Source organism: Catharus ustulatus, chromosome 2 (assembly GCF_009819885.2).
Source record: "Catharus ustulatus isolate bCatUst1 chromosome 2, bCatUst1.pri.v2, whole genome shotgun sequence".
NCBI classification, from domain to species: Eukaryota; Metazoa; Chordata; class Aves; order Passeriformes; family Turdidae; genus Catharus; species Catharus ustulatus.
In genome coordinates, this window is record NC_046222.1 from 49,479,297 (window position 1) to 49,500,314 (window position 21,018).

General features: G+C 42.8%; 1 protein-coding gene across 3 annotated transcripts in view; it reads right to left on the reverse strand.

Annotated features, from left to right (window-relative positions):
• Nucleotides 1-13,878, reverse strand: part of SPATA13 (spermatogenesis associated 13) — a 74,399-nt gene extending 60,521 nt beyond the window's left edge. The window contains exon 1 of one of the 3 annotated variants that reach the window (XM_033052678.2): nucleotides 13,675-13,878. The gene's annotated coding sequence lies outside the window, so the exon portion shown is untranslated. Of the gene's footprint in view, nucleotides 1-13,665 lie in introns of all 3 variants that reach the window. The other 2 variants (XM_033052677.2, XM_033052681.1) reach the window with 2 other exon arrangements.
• Between the last annotated feature and the right edge of the window lie 7,140 nt (nucleotides 13,879-21,018).

Below are 21,018 nucleotides of genomic sequence, written 5' to 3' on the forward strand. Positions count from 1 at the left end.
AATACAGTACAGTAATTTCACAATTACAAGCCGCACCGTTTTGACCAAAATTTTGCTCCCAGACCGGAAATGCGGCTTACACTAAGGAGCGGCCAATATGTGAATAATTTTCTGACATTTCCAACCGCAGAAGTGCAAACCGAGTCAGTGCAAACTGCCAAGTAGAGCACCTGCCAGTAAAACTCGGCATTTACGCGATTGTTACAAATTGGTTACTCTGTTTGCACGGCGGGTGGACCTGCTCTGTGCAGGCAGCACAGCGGGGGGGAGAGGCAGGGGGCTCCCTCCTGCTGGCCTCACAGCTCAGGGGGAGGCGGGGGGCTCTCGTCCCTGCGTGCCACCGCCGCGGGAGCGGGGGGCTCCATCCCCACCTCCCACCACCGCCGCGGGTGCCGGCAGGCTCCATGCCCCCCTGCCACCGCGGCGCAGCGCCGGGCCGTGGTGACCGAGCCAGTGGCAGCGGCGGCGGCCGGCCCTGAGCGGCCCCACCGAGTGGCAGCGCTGAGCTGGGCCACCTGGCCCCGTTGGAAGCCCCGAGCCCTCATGGCCCGAGCCAAGCCAGTAAACCCTGCCCTGCTGCGATTCTGTTACTATTTGGCAACTTTGTTGCATGCGGGTCCTCACTGCGAACGACAGAGCGGCTTATAATTGGGTGCAGCTTGTGTATTGACAAAGAACGAAATGTTTGCCAACACCCAGAGATGCGGCTTATAGTCAGTGCAGCTTGTAATTGTGAAATTACTGTAATTTCACGATTATAAGCCTCACCTGATTATAAGCCGCACTTCAGGGTGTTGGCAACTTTTTGTTCTTTGTCCATATATAAGACACACCTGATTATAAGCTGCACTTTGGGTTCGGATCAAAATTTTAGTCAAAATGGTGCGGCTTATAATAATGAAATTACTGTAATACTTTGAAGTCTACAAGGATGGAAATTCCAGAACATCTGTGGGCAGCCTGTTCCAGTATTTCAGCAATTTCAGAAATTTCCTGTATTTCAGTTTGTGCAGATTGTCTCTTGCCCTTTCACAGGACAATGAGAAGAGTCTGGCTCTGTTCTCATTATCCTCTTTACTGCTTCACTCCCATCAGGTATTTATGCACATTGATAAGACCCTCTCAGCATCTTCTTCTCCAGGATGAGTGATCCCAGCTGTCTCAGCCTCTCATCATGTGTCAGATGCTCTAGTTAGTGTAACAGGTACTACTCCTACTTTTGTATCCCTGCAAATATGCTGAGAGTGCACTGTCCAATCAAGAATGGAGGTGTTAACCAGTACTGGCCACAGCACTGGTGTCTGAGGCACAGCACTAATGCCTGGCTTCCAGATGGACTTCATGCCATTGATCTCATATCTTAGAACCCAGTGGTTCTCCCAGTTTTACATCCCCTGACTATCTGCTTGCCTAGTCCAGGCCTCATAAGTTTGCCTGGAAGCATTTTACCAGAAACAGTGTCAAAAGTCTTGCTAAGACCCACTGCTCCCCCCTTGTCCTTGGAGCTGGTCATTTTGTTGCTGGGAGTCTATCAGCTTGACCAGGCATGATTTCCCTTTTGCAAATCCACGCTGACTACTCCAAATAATTTTCAATTTCTTCCATAAATGGCTTCCAGGAAGATTTGATCCAACTCCTTCCCAGGGACTGAGCTGAGGCTGTTTAGCTTATACTTTCCAGTTCCAGTTCTCCCAGTTCCTCACTCCTATTCACAGAGGCCACCCTGTAGCCCCCATAGACCAAACTCTGCCATGTAAACTCACTACACTCTTGTATTTTTCTGTCTGATGTTTAAGTTATCAGGAGCTCCTTGTTCATCCATGCAGGGCTCCTGCCCTCCTTGCTTGATTTCCTGCTTGCAGGGCTGGAGCATTCAAGAGGTGATTCTTGCAAGTCAGCTACCTATCTTCACTCCAAGATTTTATACCAAAGAAATCTTCCAAGGATATTCCTTAAGAGGGCAAAGCCTCCTGCCTTGAACCCCACGGCTGTGATTCTGCTATTTGTTTCCTCCTTCTCCTCCTTCCTCTGTTTGTTTACTCATCACTGTGGGTCACTGCAGCTAAAGCTGCTTCCAGCTTTCACATGCTCAGCCATGTATTTCTTGTTTGTAAGCTCAGGGAGGTCCAGCAGAGTGCTGTTTCTCACTGGCCTCTCAGTCACCAGGGTTAGGAGGTTGTTCTCAAAGCACTCCAGAAACCTCCTGGATTGCTTGCACCCTGCAGTGTTGTCTCTCTGGCAAATTGGGAATGGTGTAAGTTGCCCCTGACAACCAGGATTTCCATCATGAGATGATAGTTCAACTGAGGCTAGTCCTGCACTCTCATAATTTGCAGAGCTAGCCTGAGGTGATATCATGTAGAACAGGATAAGATATACAGAGGCTCTTTTTCCCATGGTTTTCCTCAGTTTATTTCTTCATAGCTTCCAGGGGATAAAGAGGAAGCTCCTCAAAGTCTGGGGTCTTTTCTAGGGTCAGGAAAAGGGGAGGAGAAACTTTGGCTTCTTGCCAATAGGCTAGCTGAGGGTCAGTCCATAGGTTTTACAGGGGTTACAGGAACATACCATTCTTAAAGTATCTGGGTGCAGGGTTACAGCAATGAGATGGTTTAGCATCTGGTAATATTCATGAGGCTGCAGAATTTCTGTCTTTGATTGCTCCTGGTCAGAAATCTGTTACATTTTCACAGGACCATTTCCTCTCTGGAAACTACCATTGCATTTTACAACCACTGCCAGTAGTCTCAACCAAAGCTAAGAAGTCTTAAGAAGGCTTGGACACTAAACACACAGTAATATTTTCATACTGGTGACCTGAGTTTGTCCATGTTAATAAAACAACATAACTTTCTCATGCTGTATATGCTCCGCGAGTACAAGAGGTGTCTTTCAGGACTTTTGTCCTCTACTTTTTGCTGTCTCAAAGCCCAGTTGAAAAATGTGGAAACATGGAATATACAGTAAACCTACCAATAGTTCATGCCAAATCTACTATAGTCAGAACACAGAAAAACAGCAACAAAATAAATTAAAAAAAAAAAAAAAAGACAAAAGTAGGCATGTCTGCATGTTGCTATATCAGTTACATTAAGGCTTCTCAATCTTAACAGCCCCACACAATACAAAGCAGGCCCTGAAAGAAGGGCAATTCGCCCTGCAAATATTTAGGTTAGCAACTGCAAAGTAATCCAGGCACAGCACTATTCATAAGACCAATTCATCACCAGGTCATACAAGGCAATTAGGCTTGGACCCTAGATGCAGAGGGGAGCAGATTAACAACCACCAAGATGTTTTAAGTGATCCTGGTTTATTTTTAACAATATTTTAAAGCCTCTGAGAAGATTAATTCCTCAGCCCAAGCCTCAGCATTCTCTTGCTGCTGCCAAGGTAAAATGATGTACTAATTGAGTTGTCAGCTCAGGAATTTTCTTAGTAGGACTTGGGAGTAACACTGTCTTGATCCTGCTAATGTCGGTTCACAAGAAACACTGCTTTCTTCTGCCCTGAAAGTCTGACTTCTTTGCAACAGGATGAAAAAGTTCCTACAATCTTCTCTCTTCCTCCATCCCTTTTTCATGCCCTCATGTAGAAAGGACACAATAGATTACATCCATAAAAGCAAAACCTGCTCATGTGTGTTCTTCAATCATGAAACCCTGTTTCATCGGGAAGATTGTAAAACCTTCAACAAGTACATTATCTCTTCAGTATTAAAGGATAATACCAAAACAAGACAGTTTCTAACACTGAGGATAAAATCCATCTGATAGTATAAAATACGATAAATATATCTATTGAGAAACATAGCAGATAAGATGTCAACATTTAAAATTAAAATAAAAAGATACATTGGAAATAAATAATGAAATATCCAGGGCAAAATCTTAAGCCATATTTCTGAATCTCATTCTCAATATAAAGTTCTTAGGAAGGACCTGCTGCACTAAATTGAACCAAAGGCCATCTAATTAACTCTCTTTCTCCAAGCGGCTTAAGGAGGAGAAAGAAACAAGATGAACACAGGAAAATTTTCGCTTTCCCATCTTCTGGGAGTCTATAGTTTAGAGTCCTCCTAAATCACAGGTTGCATTCAGAATACATTGTTTTCTAGTCCTCTTGGGGCAGTTTTCCAAAAATTGTTTTGCTTCCTCTCTATTTGCATTAATTCTTTGGATTTTATATCCTCATATGTCACTGAGTTAATCATAATTAGTTGCCATAATTAATTGGTACCCCAAGTGAAACATATTCCTTTGGGTTTGATTTTAATCTCCTGCCCAGATGATGTTGTGTCTATCCGAAAACCTAGCTGTGCTGCAGAGTGCTGAGATCTGGGTGCCTCCAGCCTCCCAAATATGGGTGTTGAAAGAGGTGAAATAACAAACAGGAAGGATGGGTCTCCAGGAGAAAATGAGAAAAGGGAGCACAGCTGGCAAGACAACATATAGGCAGATATGCAAGTTAGGTTGCTGGACTATTGCCTAAATATTTAAATGGTGGTCATACTTGCTTCTTGTACCATTAGGAGGGGATTCCTGGTTTTTAAAATCTCAGTGACTGTCATACACAAATCATAAAAAAAAAATTAATTCCTTAAAAACATGATGTTCTCAATCTTTTGTTTTCTAGCTTCTCTACATGTTTCTTGTATTTTATGCTGTCGTTCAGGTTTCAAAGTAAAATATTTAACTCAGTTTTTTTACAAGATGAAAAGTCAAAGCCCTACTGTTCCCCAAAATTTGCTTGTTCTCTCTCAACAACCAGTGCACCAGGAAGTGTAAATTCCGTGTTAACCTTTCCTCCAGTGTGTTCCACAAGTGTGTGACAATGAGGTATTTAGCAAACTTGACCATTTTCTTCCTGGATAGCTAAGCTGTTCCATCAGCAACATAAAAATATTTTAACAGCACAGCAACAAGCCATGCAATGTGCCAAGGAGCCACAGAGCCCTTGGTTCATTGTTGGGAGGTTACTTTTAATTACAAGGTCCTGATTAACACACTGGAACAAGGCAATAGCTTACTTCAAACAGTTCCAAATCATTGTACTTAAAAATGCTGACCCTTGTCATAAGCAAGGACGAGTGACGAAAACAAAAGAAAAACTGTTTTGGCTCTGAGTGGATTCCAAGTTCCACGACAGAACTTTGCAGAAACCCAGTAATCTATAAAAGCCATCTTTCAAACATTAATTTTGTAGTACCATAAACAGCCAAACTCTTCCCATTAGTAGCCCATATCTCAAACTGACAGTATCATTCAGAACTTATTTTTAAACAAGGTTTCTGTACAGGATTTTCCTTTTTAAATCTTGCATTGACTATTTCTAGTTGGTGCAACTTGGCATAATTTCATCCTCTTTCTCCTCCTCCTCCTCATTATCATTATCATATCATTATTATTATTATTTAAACCCAGTCTTTTTAGTTTGTTAATAGACTAAAGCATTTTACTCATACATTTTGCCCAGAGGCAGCATTATCTGTTTCTTAGAAAACATATTCTGGGTGTAATTCAGTCTCTGCAGTAATATTAATGCAGGGGCAGATCCTGGCTTCATTTGAAGCTCTTAGCTCTTAGTTCTTCCATATGGAAGCAAGACATGGAATTACCATAATTAAGACCTAGTTGAAAATACAAGAGAATAAGGAAGTGCACTCCCCATCATAACAATGTTAGGCATTGTAGAAATGAATCCAGAAGCTTTTGTAGAGGAGTTTCCTTCCTTAGAAAGAAGGAAACAACTGACAAAATGTGGGCTAATCTGAGCAGCTGCACTGCTGCCTCAAGAGGGTACCTAGGTGAGTTGCTGAACATCTGAACTTTGAACATTACAACAGACTCTTATTTTCTGCTGCTGCACGTGCATGAAAGACTCCTTTATTTTCTCATCCCAGGAAACGGAAGCTATGAAAGAGAACACCTTCGAATACGTAAGCTGTGCTGGCAAGATTAATCTAGAGCCATAGAATACAAATGAAATAGAAACCACTGGGATGATTAATTTGTGAAAATTTCTACCCTTAATTTAATAGGAAAACAGATTATAAATCTGGCCAAGATAAATGATCAATTACTTATTAAAGCTAACAGGGTGCAGCTGATAGGGCCTAGTAGATAAGTCAAAGTCACTTTTAGCTGGACTACAATGGGTGAGTCCAAATAGGATGGTTTGGGTGAATGAAAGAAATGAGTTGGTTTTAAGTAAGACAGCTGGTTCTTGCACACAAATTAACTCTTACTTGATGTACCTGTGCAGTGGGAAGTTGGCCTCCCAATGGCAGTGCTGGTAGCCAGGAGCAAATACAGAAAAAAACCAAAAAAGCCAAAAAACCCACCCAAAACGAAACAAATAATAAAAAACACCCCCCACCAAAAAAAAACAAAAAACACAAAAAAAAACCAACCAAAACAAAACAAAAAAATGGAAATGCCAAATATGGTGTTCTGACTGTCTAACAAAAGTTCCAGATGAGATCAATGAGCCTTGCCTTGGAGCCAAGCAGCAGTGGTCCCTGCACTCTGACTGCAGGTCAGGCACTTCCAGCTGAGTCAGGTACAAAGGACAGATGTGACACAGAGACATCTCAGACTTAAGTGATACTGTTCAAGTGCTAACACACAGCTTGGAGGAAGCTGTGTGTATTAGTAGGGATTGAATTTGCCCCTGGTTGGACCCAGGATAAAGAGCTGCTTACACAGTAGATACAGCCTTTCCTGCAGTTCTTGTGTGCTGAGTACCCCTCAACTCTCCTGCTGAACCTCGGCTCAATGGCTGTTAGACCAAAGAACTAATCAAACCAAGCTCTTCGTTACTATTGTCTTCATTTATGGTCAACCTACTTAAGATTCAAAATATTCTCATAAAACATGCACAAATTTAATCAAATTCAAAATCAAAAGTTGCTGGGAACACGTGGTGAAGCAATACTGAGAAAGTTGATTGTTTCAAGGATTAAGTGTCCTGAACAGAGATCTTAGAACAAAGATGGATTTTGAGAAAGATTTTGCTTTTCATTAGCAAGAAGCATAACATTCTTCTTCTCTTCCATTTCCCCTCCAGGAAGACAAAGAAGGGAAAGAGACATGATGTAATGCCTCAGACATAAAATTCTTCGTAATGATATAGCTGCTTGCTTTGTTAACTGGTCACTCTGTGCCAACAGTATAAGTACATAGAGATTTAGGAGGTTCTCTCTGTTCAACAGACTGGCTGCTGAAACTCGCAGTGCACTTGGAGTAGCTTAAATTGTGTGACAAGTAACTCTTCTTATCACAGTAATGTGTATTATTATCTTTGTCATGGCTTCAAGTAATGACACTTTGGATAGAAAAAGTAAGCCATATTTTGTGTTCCTATTGAATCACTGCTTTGACTAATTCAGACTCATAAACAATTTTCCTTCTGTTTAAAATAAACAACTTCTCCAGAACTACATACCTACATATAATGTTAATACTTTGAGAACAATAGCAAAATCAAATTATCAAAAGACAAATAATACAAAGGATGTCTCTCTCCCAGAACAGAGTACTAACCAAATAAGGCATTAGCAAGGATGGTTAAATACAGACTGATAACTGTATGACTACAGAACAGAAAATGTGATACTTGTATTTGCAAAGGAGAAGGTTTGCCTGGGAAATTAACTGACTCTTTAGTCTGACTCTGAACTTTTTAAGATTTTACAGTCAAATCAGAAGGCGGGATCTCCTGAGATGTGGGGAGCTCTATTCTAAGTGAAGAGGAATCGTGTACCATAAAGAAGTTGATGACAGTAGAAAGGAGTGGAAGCTGTGCACAGTGAAAAGAAGAAGTTTAGGCAATTTGAGGGACAGTCAGGGAACTAGGAACAGGAAAAAGTGATGTGATGGTCCTTATGAATGTGGCAGTCAGGGTAAACAACACTGAGGCCCAGAGAGATCATTCACTGAGCCTATAATTAAAGCAGCCCTTTGCCTCTACAGGGATGCAGAACTGTCGTTCCCTGATCACAATGGCCCTTTCTCCCGGTCTTGAAGTTCCGACAGGTCTGTTCTGTATGGAGCTACAGACCAGGAATCACTGACAGAAAACACAGTTATTGTAGAGTAACAAGTTTTTGCAGAGAAATAAACATTGTAGAGATAATGAATTCTGCATCACAGACAGTTTTTCTCCCTGCTTCTCCTGATACAGACTGTTCCCTGATGGGGAGAACTCAGCAGCTTTCTCTTGATTTTTTCCTCCATGGGCTTTTTCCTTCTGTGATTCTTAGTCATTCATCATCACCTTTTCTCTAGAGAAAGGCTTGTAATTTTCCTCAGCCTGATAGATTCTCATCCTGGCATTTTCATCCGAAATGAGACCCTCAAAGCTTAATTATTTGCTTCTGATTTTTGTTTTTGTTTTTAGAGGAAGGGCAAAAAGTATTTGGGCTTTTTACCTCTTGGATTCCTTTATACAAGATCAGTATGTATGGCCCAAAGGATGTTTGGTCTGCTTTTTCCCCAAAATTCACAGGCAAAGGATACAAATACAGCTGCAAAGATCTTCCAGTCTCTGCCTCACCCATCACAGAGCTGCTCAAATGGACACTCTTAAAGCTGTGAGATCCGAAGTCACACCTCTCCTCACGCATGTAGGGTTTAACACGTAGGAGCTATTTAAAGTCTTCCAGGAAGGTCAAAGGGAAGACTTACAATCAATATAACATAATACCCTTCATGTTCTCATTACCTACCTACCACATCTGGTACCAGTGTTTTGTCGTGAAGATCGTATGTGTGTGTTTGTCCTTGTGTGTACATGGTAATCTATCAGAGCATTCTTAGATTAATGCAGTGTAAGAAGACCCTGACATGAGCCAGGTTCACTCCTTGACTACACACTTGTCTCAGCATTTCACAATTCTACAATGTGCTAGGGAAGAACAATTTCATGCAGGAAAAAATCTCTCTTTCTTTTAATAAGTGGTTCCAGACACAAAATCTCTATATAGAATGGTAAACCTGTCACAACTAGAAAAAAAATCTCTTAATCATCAGATTCAAACTTGTGTGCTTTTTCTTTTTGCTTCGCTTTTCTAATTGGTCAGTTGTGCCAGATAATTTGCTTAAATCTAAAACAGACCAGAAACCATTTCAATGGCTAGTCTGTGCAATTTGAGTTACTAGTTTTACATGATGGGGATTTACATTGTCTTGGCTAGTCTTTGAATATTGGCTTATAAAACTGGATCTCTCTCTATCTGTTGTGCAAAACAAACTGATTTCCTTGAAGATGGGGTTGCTTTTGACAGTTGCAGAAAAGGGTATTGAGCCTGCCCCCTACTAAATCAATTCATTACACGACTGCCATTCAAAAGCTGTCCACGCTTCACGAACATACGAGGATTGCTGCTGCTGCTCTATACTGCCACAGGAGCTCAGCTACAGCTGTAATTCTCATCTAGTTGGGAAGCTTGTTAAAATCCTCTAATTAAAACCCTCCATGGCCTTATTCAAGTCTTTCTCGCAGCCCTTGACCTTTTCCCCTCAGCTGGGACACATACAGGTATGGCAGTCTGCTATATCACAGCAGTCAGGAAAAGCATTATGTTGTCCATCTCCTAGATTTTCCCATCAATACTTATGTCTTCCACACTTACTGTTGTGTTGAATAGATTACAATGACACTGTACCATGAAACGTAAAACTTCTGGATCACCTATCTGCTGATCTATTTTTACATGGTTATTATTTTCTTTAAGAAAAAGAAAAGTTCCAGTATTTTAAATTATTAATTGGGCAGGGAATAGACAAAATACTGCATCACAAATCAGAAATATTTCTGATACAGTCACATTAAAAGGTTCAAATGATCATAAATAATTTCCCTTTATCCCCTTCCCTTTAAGTATTGGGTATAAAAAACCATCATGCAACTCATTAAGAGGTACCAACTTCTTTCTGACTAACAGCCTTAGTTTATCAGAGCTCCTTCATGAATTCTTGGAAATTAATTCTGCTTATGTTCTTCTAGGACTCTGAAAACTCTGAAAACAGAATATGCAGAGATAGAGCATCAAGGACTGGCAAACCACTCTGTTCCTTTTGTGTTGGAATCTAAAGGACAGTTATATTTAAAAGACAAAAACTGCAGGAGAAACAGTGACTGAAACAGATACAGTAAATAGACAATGTTCTTTTCAAACCTCGTGGGACAACATGTTGGTATTCTATGAGAGGAAAAACAAAAACGTGTAATTAAATATGTGATTGTCTCGGAAGATTTATAACCCCTCAGAGAACAGATGACATGTAATGCCACCATCAGGAATGACATTGCAGACTGGAAGAAAGGCAACAAGTCACTCACAACTTTGGTATTTTGATTGTTATTCATTCAAGATTTGCTTGCTGATTGTACTAATCAACAAGAAGGACAAAGGAAAGGATTTATAATGTCTACAAGGAAATCTTCATTTCCCTGAGAAGTGTATCAAATTGGTGCTCCATGTCTTCAGGAATTATGCCCACCAATTTGTTTCACCTAAGGGCATGAAAGAAGATGTCAAGGAAAAACTAACTTGGTTTTACACTCCTTTATGAGCCTTACCTGCTCAAACAATACATTCTTCCATCCAGAAATGTGGTCTGGTTAGAAAAGGAGGAATTAGACCATTTGCCAAGGATTTCTGCATAACCCATGACTGAGCCCACCAGAAGCTGCAGTGAGCCAGTGAGATTCTCAGGCATGCTGCTGCCATGCATGTGCACATCCTGTACATAGGATGTGGGGACCCCATCATGTCCACGAGGCAAAATCCCTGTCCATAGGCAGGAACACATGGACAAGCTCCAAGAGCTTCCCGGGATTCCCATATCTCCAATGAGGAATTTAGTTCAGAGCGTGGCAAGTGTCTACACCACACAGTGCAGTCATGATTTTATATCTACCACATCATTGTCCTGGAGAAACTGGCTGTTCATGGCATGGCCACGTGCTCTGTTTACTGGGTAGAAGCTAGATGGCTGAGGCCAGAGTGTGGTGGTGAGTGTGTATCCATCTGGCAGGTGGTTAACAGCAGTGTTTCCAAGGGCTCCCTATTGGGGCCAGGTCTGTTTAATATCTTCATTGGCTGTTTGGATGAAGGGATACTCAGGGTTTATCTTAGAAGAACTTTATACTAATTTCAGGCAGCATCAAAGAACTCAATCCCAGAGCTCTTATCTATGTTATTAACTGCAGTGAGGCAAACTGGAAGCCTGCCAAGGTGAGCGGGAATTCAGAGAGCTTTGGATGAGATCCCATAAGAGCAAAAGGAGTGGCACTCAAAGTAGACCACTGGCCATGACAGTAAAGTGAGCCAGGCTCACTCTACTACTAATACTGTTGTAGTACATAACACACAAGGTGTACCTCTTTCTGGAGTGCACACTTCCATGCGATGATTTAGGGGACGAACAGCTGGGGGAGGAAATGTCTGGAGGGACTGACAGCCGTGGCACATAGCATGGAGCAAGCACTGCATCTGGGGGAATGTAGGGTCTCACCCAGTGCTTCCAATCGCCTTGCAAATCCCCACAGGTTGAAGAGCTTTAAGGTAGTACCGTAACTCTACTGTTATGTTTTCACATGTATTCAAACCCCTACACAACAAAATTATTCTAATTTTAGGATTTAGCTTTATAACCATTTAGAAAACTTAATTTGTTTCTCAATCACACCTCAAGGCCCAAGCTCAGGGCACACAGCTGTCAAAAATATTCAAGAGGAAATGTGAAGGGAAGGGAAGAAAAGCAACCCTTCTCATGTTAAACTCTGTACAGGCAGGGGAATCATTGAGCACTTCTACAGCCACTTGCGCGGAGTAAATACTCGGAGCTCTGCATGAATTCTGCACACTGTGCCTGGCAGTCTTTCTCCTTTGCAGGACATCATTGTGGAACCTGTGGCATTCCTTAGGAAACTAGTTGTGACAGGGTGCTCTCAGGTAAGTCTTGGGGAAAACAACAGTTGCCAAAGTGGTGACAGAGCTGGAAGGAGGTGGCACAGACTGGCCAATATGAGCATGAAATCAGAAGCAGGATCCAGGTAGGAGAGCAGGAGTGGGCAGGGGTGACCATCACATCCTGAGTGGCTGAGGAGAGCAAGGGTGGGGAGGAGAGCTCTGCAAAGACCGACAGAGTGGCCTCCAAGTGGTGATCTGGAGAGGCAAGAGAGAGCCATCAAGGAGAAGCTGGGCCTTCCCAAATGATTCCTGTTCCTATTCCTATTCCTATTCCTATTCCTATTCCTATTCCTATTCCTATTCCTATTCCTATTCCTATTCCTATTCCTATTCCTATTCCTATTCCTCTCTCTTGGCAGTGAAGGAAAACTTAGGGAAATATGCAGATTAAACAAAGGAGTGAAGAGCTACAGTAGCAAAGAGCTACAGCAATGTGAAAAGACGGGTAGAAAAAAAAATTCATTGAAACAGATTATCCTTTTTTTTTTAAGAGTGAAAAAACCAAACAGCCCCAGAAACTTTCAGCTTACAGGACCATCCAGCACATACACAGCTCACCTGAGGTCTGTGGCCTTGGCAGCATTGTTTTATTTTCACTGACATAAACCATTCATGAACCATTTCTCCAACATATTAAGCATAAACAAGCTTTCCTTTCTCATAGGTATTTCTTCGTGCCAGTGTGATTTCATCTCCTAAACCAAATATTTTTATGCATGGAACCACTGAAGGAAAACAAGTCTGAGACTTCCCACTAATTACTGCATTTCCCAGGAGTTCTCCTGCAGTGTCTGGAGCCAGGGTCCCCTGCCACACGTTTTGTTTTGTGCAGTCTTTCCATTTTACGACTTTGGAAGCAACTGGTGGTGTTTATTGATCTTTCCACACAGCTGTTCTTTTCCTACAGGAGCTCTGAGATGATTATTCTTTGGTCTGATACATGAGGCCCCATTTTCTCTTTCAGGGAATTGAGGAGGCAGAAGCTTTTTAAGACAGAGTTTGTGGGTGTAAAGGAAGCAGACAATGCTAACACAGGCTTCACTTTCACAGTAAAAAATGTGCTTGTGTGATGAATTTCAAAATCCCGAGCTAACTATCCCAATGAGACTAGCTGTGATACATAAGGATAGGGCGGGGTATTGCCAGAGATCTGTGCTGGAAAAGGAGGTGTGAGCCATGGGCAGCTCTACAGGGGAAGGACGATGGAGCATCTACACAAAACAACTCCAGCTACACATGGGCGGCTTCCAGCACATCTCCTCATGTCCCAGACAACACTTGAATCCCCCTCAGCAATTTACACTATTCCTCAGCCATCCTAACTAATTTCTAGCATTGGGAGATCAGACATGAACAGGAATGACCTGACTCATGCAATGACAAAAACCACAAGCGCTCACGTCCCCCAGATAACCCCAAACAGGGGATAGCATCGCTCGAGCGTGGATTACATTTCAGACTTTCTCGCGGACCGCAGTTCCGTGGGACACGAGCCGCAGAGCCCCACGGCTGCGGCCGAGGCTCTCCTGCCGGGGGTGTGCCTGGCAGAGCCCCCGCTCCCATCTGGGTGTCCCCAGAGCCATCCCCGGGACACGGTCACTCTCGGAGCACCGGGATGCTGGTGAGCACTCGTAACCCGGCGAGGGAGCGGGGAAAGAACACGAAAGGGAACTCGTGGGAGCAAATACCTGCCTTACCGCTCTGCCGACTCCCCAGAAAGCGCAGCAGACGCTTGCACGCACAAAGCCTTCCCAAAAACCGCACCAGGATCTCCGCTCAGCCCGAAGAAAAGCAGGGGAGCTCTCATCCTCTCCGGCCCGCCCCTGCGAGCAGCCGGGTCTCCCTCGGCGAGGATTCCCAGCCCTCCAAGCGCCCCGGGATTCCCGAAGGCGCCGCCGCTCCCGGAGCCCTTCCCCTGCCTGCTCCGCTCTGCTCGGGGGAGGAGCAGCTGGAGGGTGTCCGCACAACACGCTCCATAAATTTTCCCCCAGTCTTCTGCAGACCTAAGTCCTGGAGAAGAATGCCTAAATCCCGTCGTTTGTTGACATAGTAACCACATTTAAGTTTTTGCCCCCCTCAGAAGCCCTCCGCATAAAACAATTCACTATGTGAAAAATATATCCAGCGTTCAGCGGGCTGGTTTGTGTGGTTTTATTTGTCCGAGGAAGAAATAAAGAGACTGGACGTTTATATACTTGACTTCCCACCCAGACCAAGGGGTTGCTTCGTTACAGCAGATGGTATTAAGGACTTCCACGAGTCTTTGAAGGAAATGTAATACCAAGTATAAGGGGGAAAAAATTATTTAGATAAACAGCTCATTTCTAATACGTAAGTGAAGAAAATTTTAGGAGCTTTTCAGGAAGTCACAAAATGTTTTGTATTCTCCCTTTAACTTGTTCACATATATTTATCCGATTTCTCCAAAGATGCTTAAACATTGCAAAAGTTCCCAACTAAATTTGCAAATCCATAACAGATACTGTGAGAAAGAGCAGAGGGTCAGAAACAAGTAAAGCCTGTGGAAGACTTTGCTTTCCCAGTTCTATGGAGATGAGCCCTATGGAGATGAGCTCTTTAGTCTCCGGGCAGTGGAGAGAAGAAAGATAAAAGAGAATTGTGCTGCAGGGATCACGTGGGGTTTAATGGGTTTTAATGCATCCCCTCATCCAAACTACTACCACCCTACACAGACCTGCATGCAGATTTCTAGCCCTTTTACTGGTAATTTAGGCTATAGGAGCAGCCCGGCAGGCTTGTGCAAACCATGCTACCCTGCAGGGCTTTTTTGACCCCAGTTGCAAAAGGATGGGGGTGGGGGTGAAATAACAAAACCCGAACCTCGGTAGCTGGAGTTGAAAAGAGTCTTACAAGCAACGCTTCAGCGTTTTAACTCAATGATGCCTTAAAAACTACCTAATTTACAAATATCTTTCGGGGTCTAATTGTGTATTATTTACTACAGACAACTTTCTCTCTGGTCAGGGTTAAATGTGTGCTTAAACTCGCAAGCAGCAGAGCACATAAAAAGTGAGAGAGTGAGCATTTTCCTCCAGCCTTGGAATTCATTACAAGTGACCATAACCTTTCCCTCAACACCCGGGCAGCTTCATTTTCTTCACATCACGTTCATTCTCTTCTTTATTCCTCCCCTCCAAAAACAAAACAAAACAAACAAAATATTAAAAGAAACAAAAAATATCAGAAAAGTTCTTAATCTACATCTTTTTACTGTGCTGTAGTTGAGAATAATTTCCTGAGCTGTCATTTAAATAAGAAAAGGGAAGAGAGAAAGAAAGGAGAAGCTTAGATGTGCATTCACAGCTTTGGAAGTCACACCCTTTGATGACGTTTCATTACGCTTCTTAAGAATAGATTCTGAAATACAGTCTCAGCATCAGTACGTATTTCTCAAATTATCACCAGCTCGTGTCCTGACCCCATACCAACTATATAGGTGCTATTTTAAATGTTTTATATGTTTTAAGGAACTGGTGGGTATTATGAAGCTTGTAAAGCTCTGGCACAAATTCCATGCTGCTGTGTATTTCACTGTGCATGCAAAGACAAAATATTTTCAGTAGACAAGGTTTGTTAAAGTTTTTAATATATTTCGAAGTCAGGTCTAAATGGGTCACCAATAGCCCGTACTCTGGCTCCATGGATGATTCAGTGAAACCCCTGGAACTACTGGAAGTTTTGTAGCTCTGGTGTTCTAAGGTGGTGTGAGGGAGCTACACTTCTGGCCAGATCTTCTTTGGGCTTGCTGTTGAGCTCAGTTTGCACATGAGCAGCTGGTGACCATGAGCTGTAAGGCTCATCTTTTCCTTGCATCCCTTGCCCCAGTCTGTGTTTGCCTTGCACTGCAACTGTGCTGGGGCAACTGAGGCAGCCGTTTCAGTGGACTGATCCACTTGAAAACTAATGCACCCAAAAGCCATCATTTTCCATTTCATCAGCTTGTTAGGCTGACCTGGCTACAGTTGTACAGCTGCTGGATGCAGTCCGGGCAGATGGGTGGGCAGTGCAGTGGGACAGCAGAACAGCAGTCCCCAGTTGCTCTAGGTTATATGTATTATTAAAATCCCATCTAAGCTTGTTTGTGCCTGTGCTCTCCCAGTCTAACAGGATAACACTCTTTCCTTGTCCTACAGGTTGTAAACCGCTGGGTATAGAAAATCAGAGTTTTCACAAACTCAAAAACTCAACTTCGAATAATGTATCATCATCTAGCAAAAACCGATAAAATATACAAGAAGTGATTTATTTGGGTACATTGTGCATACAAAACAGATATTCCAATGTTAGCAAAATTATAAGTACTAAAATCACTCTTCTTTTTGTAAACTGAGCCCAGATCCACGAAATAAGCTATTAACTGGGGTTAAGGGTGGGGTGTGAAGTCGTGTATATTCCATATTATTTTTCAATATCGTTTGTACCAAGTCTGTTTAGCTTTGTTTTTCTGAATTTTTTTTAGCCAAAATGTGAAAATAACCTGCTTTACTTTTTACTTTAAAAATTTATAGTAATTAGATTGCCTTATCACCACATAGATAGCCAAGAATTGTAGCAATTTGACATCATCCACAGGATTTCATACGATAACAGAAAGTTGCACAAGCGCGCTTACTAGACCTGCTATTGAAGAGGAACCTCTACACTGATGAGATGGCAGAAAAGTCCTACAACCTTTAGTAAGGGTGTTTTAGAAAGCAAGGAGTGAATGAATCCAAGAAATGGGCTCTGGCCCAGAGCAATGAACACAAAGCATTAGCAGCTGCTTAGTGCTATGTTTGCAAATGCTCTGGTTCCTGTAGAAACACCTAATCCTTCCTGAATTCTGGCCAGCATTTATGGTTAAGTGCAGACAGTAAAAGGCTGTTCTCATTACCTCCTTCTTATCTGTATGGTCCGTTTTGTGTGACAATGGATTTTCGGCTAGAATTTTAAAGCTTAATTATTCTGGCCACGAAATTGGCTTCTATTTACATTGCAATGTGTGCCTAAAACCTATTTGCTGGGGGATGCATGGTGGAGTGGGAAGTTTGGGTATTGCCTTAGCCATAGTGAACAAGACAATACAAGGAAAGCCCAGGAACCCACAAAGCCCTTCATGCAAATCATAAACTTTCTATAGGCATTCTTGAAATATCCTATAGAACGTGATACTGATTTATGTCCAGCAATGGAAGTCTCAAATATCCTTTCAACAGTATCTGGAGGGATTAGCAGATTGTCTAGCTGGGGCTGAGAACTCTCTCCCATTTTAGGATTGACCTCCTAGGTGCTCCGACCATAAACAGAGTTTCACAGAATCATTTCCTTGGAGTCCCACTCAGTCCAGCAAGACAGCCCACAAAAAGCCACAAAATACTGAGGCAAACAGAAAAGACCAAACCCAGAATAAAAGAATGCGGGAAATAAACAAGGTTTGTGGTCCCCTCTTTAAAAAGCTAAAGATTAAATTAATGTTTTTTGAAGGGTTGCCCCTTACCCAAAGCAGATCAATGAACTGAGTTCATTTGCTGTTTCACTTGCTCAAACTTTCTAAACTGTGCATGTACCCCTGTTCAATATGGTGTTCTGGAAAGTATCTCAGCATTATCTTATTTTTGATCTTTATTGAATGTGGGCCCTAAATACCACAGTTGTGGATATATCAGCTACAGCAAACAGATGGCTGACAAGGTAGGCATCCTATATTCAAATGGAGATGCAAGTGCTATGTGTTTGCTGCCTAGAGTTCTTGATGATGAAGCTGTGCCACTCACAGCAGCAGCTGGTGATGAACCAGCTGTCCTCTTTATACTGGACCTGGGCTTGGTCTGACTTCACCATTACCTGATCTATCTCACTCAATGAGCAGCAAAATCTGAATTTTCTTCCTGTGGGATGCTGTAATACAAAAGCAAAGCTCTGTATTAACTCCTTTACCAGCTTACCACTGATTCAAGACGAGCATCAGAGACGCTCCAAGGGAAACATCAAGAGTGCACCCAAGTGGAAAAGGAAGAGGGGTTGCCTAGCACTTTTTGCCAGTAGTTATCTTTCAGCCTAGTTCAAATAAACTGCCTCACTGTACCCTTGGGACACAACTAGAGATGTTGTCCAGGCCAGAGATTAACAGGGTAAAGAGGTTATTTCTTTATCCCTCTCGCACTTCCATGAAGATTACTGCCTCCTCAAACCTGCCAACAGGGTGGCACCTTTTGTATCCCCTCAGTCTCAACATGATCTGGAAAACAAAAATCTCCTGTGAAAATCCCGGAGGCTAGTAGAGATCATTTTCTCAGAACTGTGCCAGGGAGTGATGAAATGAGCAATTATATCACTGCATCAGAGGGTAAGGTTTCACCAGGTGCATGCTTCAGTTAATGCCTTATTACCACTGAAACAGGGCAGAGTCTCCTCTCTCCCTTCTGGGCAGTTGTCTTTGCACCGACCTCATGCCAACTCCACTGTTCCTCTGACAATTTGATGAACCAGTTCAGTTCACTTAATTGTAAGAAAATGCTTTTATTTTCACTGTTTTTTATAGCCTGTGAGATGAACCAGCTCACACAGGAGTGACAGAGCATTCAGAGCATGCAGTCAGGAACCAGGACTGTGCTTGGGCTGGAGTGCATTTTGATGGGAAGGAAGGGGAAGAAGGGCTCAGTGTAAAATAACATCTTCACATGGGTCAGCTGCAGCGTCCCCTTTAATAGCTGTTATTGCTATTTCCTAGCTGAGCCTGAGATCTGTCCCAGCACATACTTTACAAGCCTTGGTGAGGATAGATGGATGGTTTGCATAATGCTGAAGACCTTTCATCTCCTCTCAAGGAAAAGCTCTTTCTTGACACAAGAAAGTGTTAATTTGTTTAAAGCTGCTGTGCAGCTCCTTTGCCCTTCAGGACCCTGGGAGCATTGAGTCACCAAGCCATCCATTCAGATGATGCAATACTTGTACCTGGACACACTGCCAGAGGACAGTAGGAGAAAAGTCAGGAAAACCAGTGGAAGATTAAATGCTCTCTTTCCATCGGGCCTTGTTACATTAATTTGAATTCCTGCCTTCTGATTTACCAAGTTACCTTGGTGATTCTTGACTGCTTTGCTTGCAAGCCTACACCAGCTCCACTCCAGCCCAGGTACAGATGCTGACATCATCTTCCCCCTCCCGCTGGCACTTGCCTGCTAATGAAATACAACTGCACAGAGGAGGAAGGAAATTCAAGGAGTGTCAAATGCCAGCCTGAGTGCCAGCATACCATAGCAGGCTGGTGCAGTCACCCCTGACTTTGCTTCAGAAGGATTTGGAGAATGTCGCTTCTTTTTGTGTTATATTTTGTAGCAAATACTTGTAGGGTGACATTCTGCCTCCTCCCCTGCTGGCTTTTGTGCTGTGCAGGTTTCTGTAGCTGGTCATGTTTCAAACAGGGCTGAACACTTGTGGGAGTGATTTCAAATTACTTTATAAATGTTCTGCAGGAAGGCATGCCATTTTGAAGAGGTAACTTGCCTTCTAAAAAGGAAAATTATTTTTAAAGTCTCCCAGCAATTGTGTTCAAATCTCTTGCAATAGCAAGTTGAAAGACCTGCATCCTACCTTGACTGACAATTTTGGATTTCCTCTTCTAGCCATGAATCTTCTGGATAAGAAATGCTCAGAGAAGCAGGACTAGGAAGCTGTATGCTTTCCCAAGCACAGCCTTCTTCTGACACACCATCAATCAATCAATCAATATTGGAACATTGTTTTTAAATGGGCAATATATCTGACTGTAGCCCAAGCTGTGATACCAACTCCCCCAGTAACCTGATCACTGAATGAAGTTAAAATCTGGCTGCCACAGAAAGAAGGCCTTTGCTATGCTCCTCACCGATTTCCCTCTCTTTCCATCCCCATTTCCACAATCTTCCCTCTCCCTATTTACTTGTCCTGACTTAATTCTCTGCCATTCTTGTGAGTTGAATTGGTTTATTCTTATTCTGTTACTGGAGCAGTGCCAGAGCTGGCAACAAAGCAAGCAGCAAAGATACTTGGTGAAGAAAAGTGAGAGAAAGAATGGGTGAAGAAACTGGATTTCACTCTTGCCCAAAATGCAGTCTAGTCAACAGCCTGAAGGCAGGGCAGGGCTTGATACAGTGCAGGTAGCAAATTGTGCTGTGCCTGTGTCTGCAGAGGATGCTGCAGTCTGAGGTGCTCCCAGAGAGTCACTGTTTTCCCAGCCTGGTTATATACAGGTTCAAACCAATGTGAGAGCAAAGAGCTGACCATCGTCCACTTCCATGTTCTAGGCAGTTTTGGCATGAGCTTCAGCACTTTCCAGTCATGCTGCACTGAGTGTTCAAGTAACCACAGGAGGAAAAGGTGGTGTGTGGCTGTGGGAAGCATCTAATTTGTCCATTTAAGTCCCCTTAAAGAAGTCCTCTCTTCTACAAATCTAGTTGCACTTCTTGGCAAAGCACGTGATAAGCCTGGCTTCTCAGGCCCCTGGGAATACTAGTCAGGAAAGCAAACCCTCACAGAACCTGCAGCTCCTGTGGACCTCAGCTGGTGGCTACTGTCATGCTTCCCAGAACTTGCCACATGACCTGCTTGACTTGGAATTTCCAGTTAGCTGTACTATCTCATACTGGAGGGCTGATTAGCTCATCTTCTTGCTACAGTGGTCCCATCCCAAAACAAGGACTGAGGAAAGTGACTCCCAAGTACAGAGAGTTGGCCCTTTCCCCGGTGCCATATGGGAATATACAGAAAGCCTTTGAGGAGCCAGCTCAAAAGACCTTGCGGCGTCTGTGCTGAGGTCCTGACAAGATGACTTCATATTTCCTGCCCCAAGGCTTTTTGAGCAATATGTATGTAAAAGCTGAAGCTGAGCATATTTTAAAACTCATTACTCCTATATGTAATCAGTGCATTATTAGATTTCCAGCAATGCAAAGGGACTAATAGTTAATTTGGAAGCTACCTGGAAGCAACTTTTTCTTTTATGTTCACCAGTGTTTTTCCATGTTGCTCCATGTAACTAAATTAAGTGTTCTGATAACAGT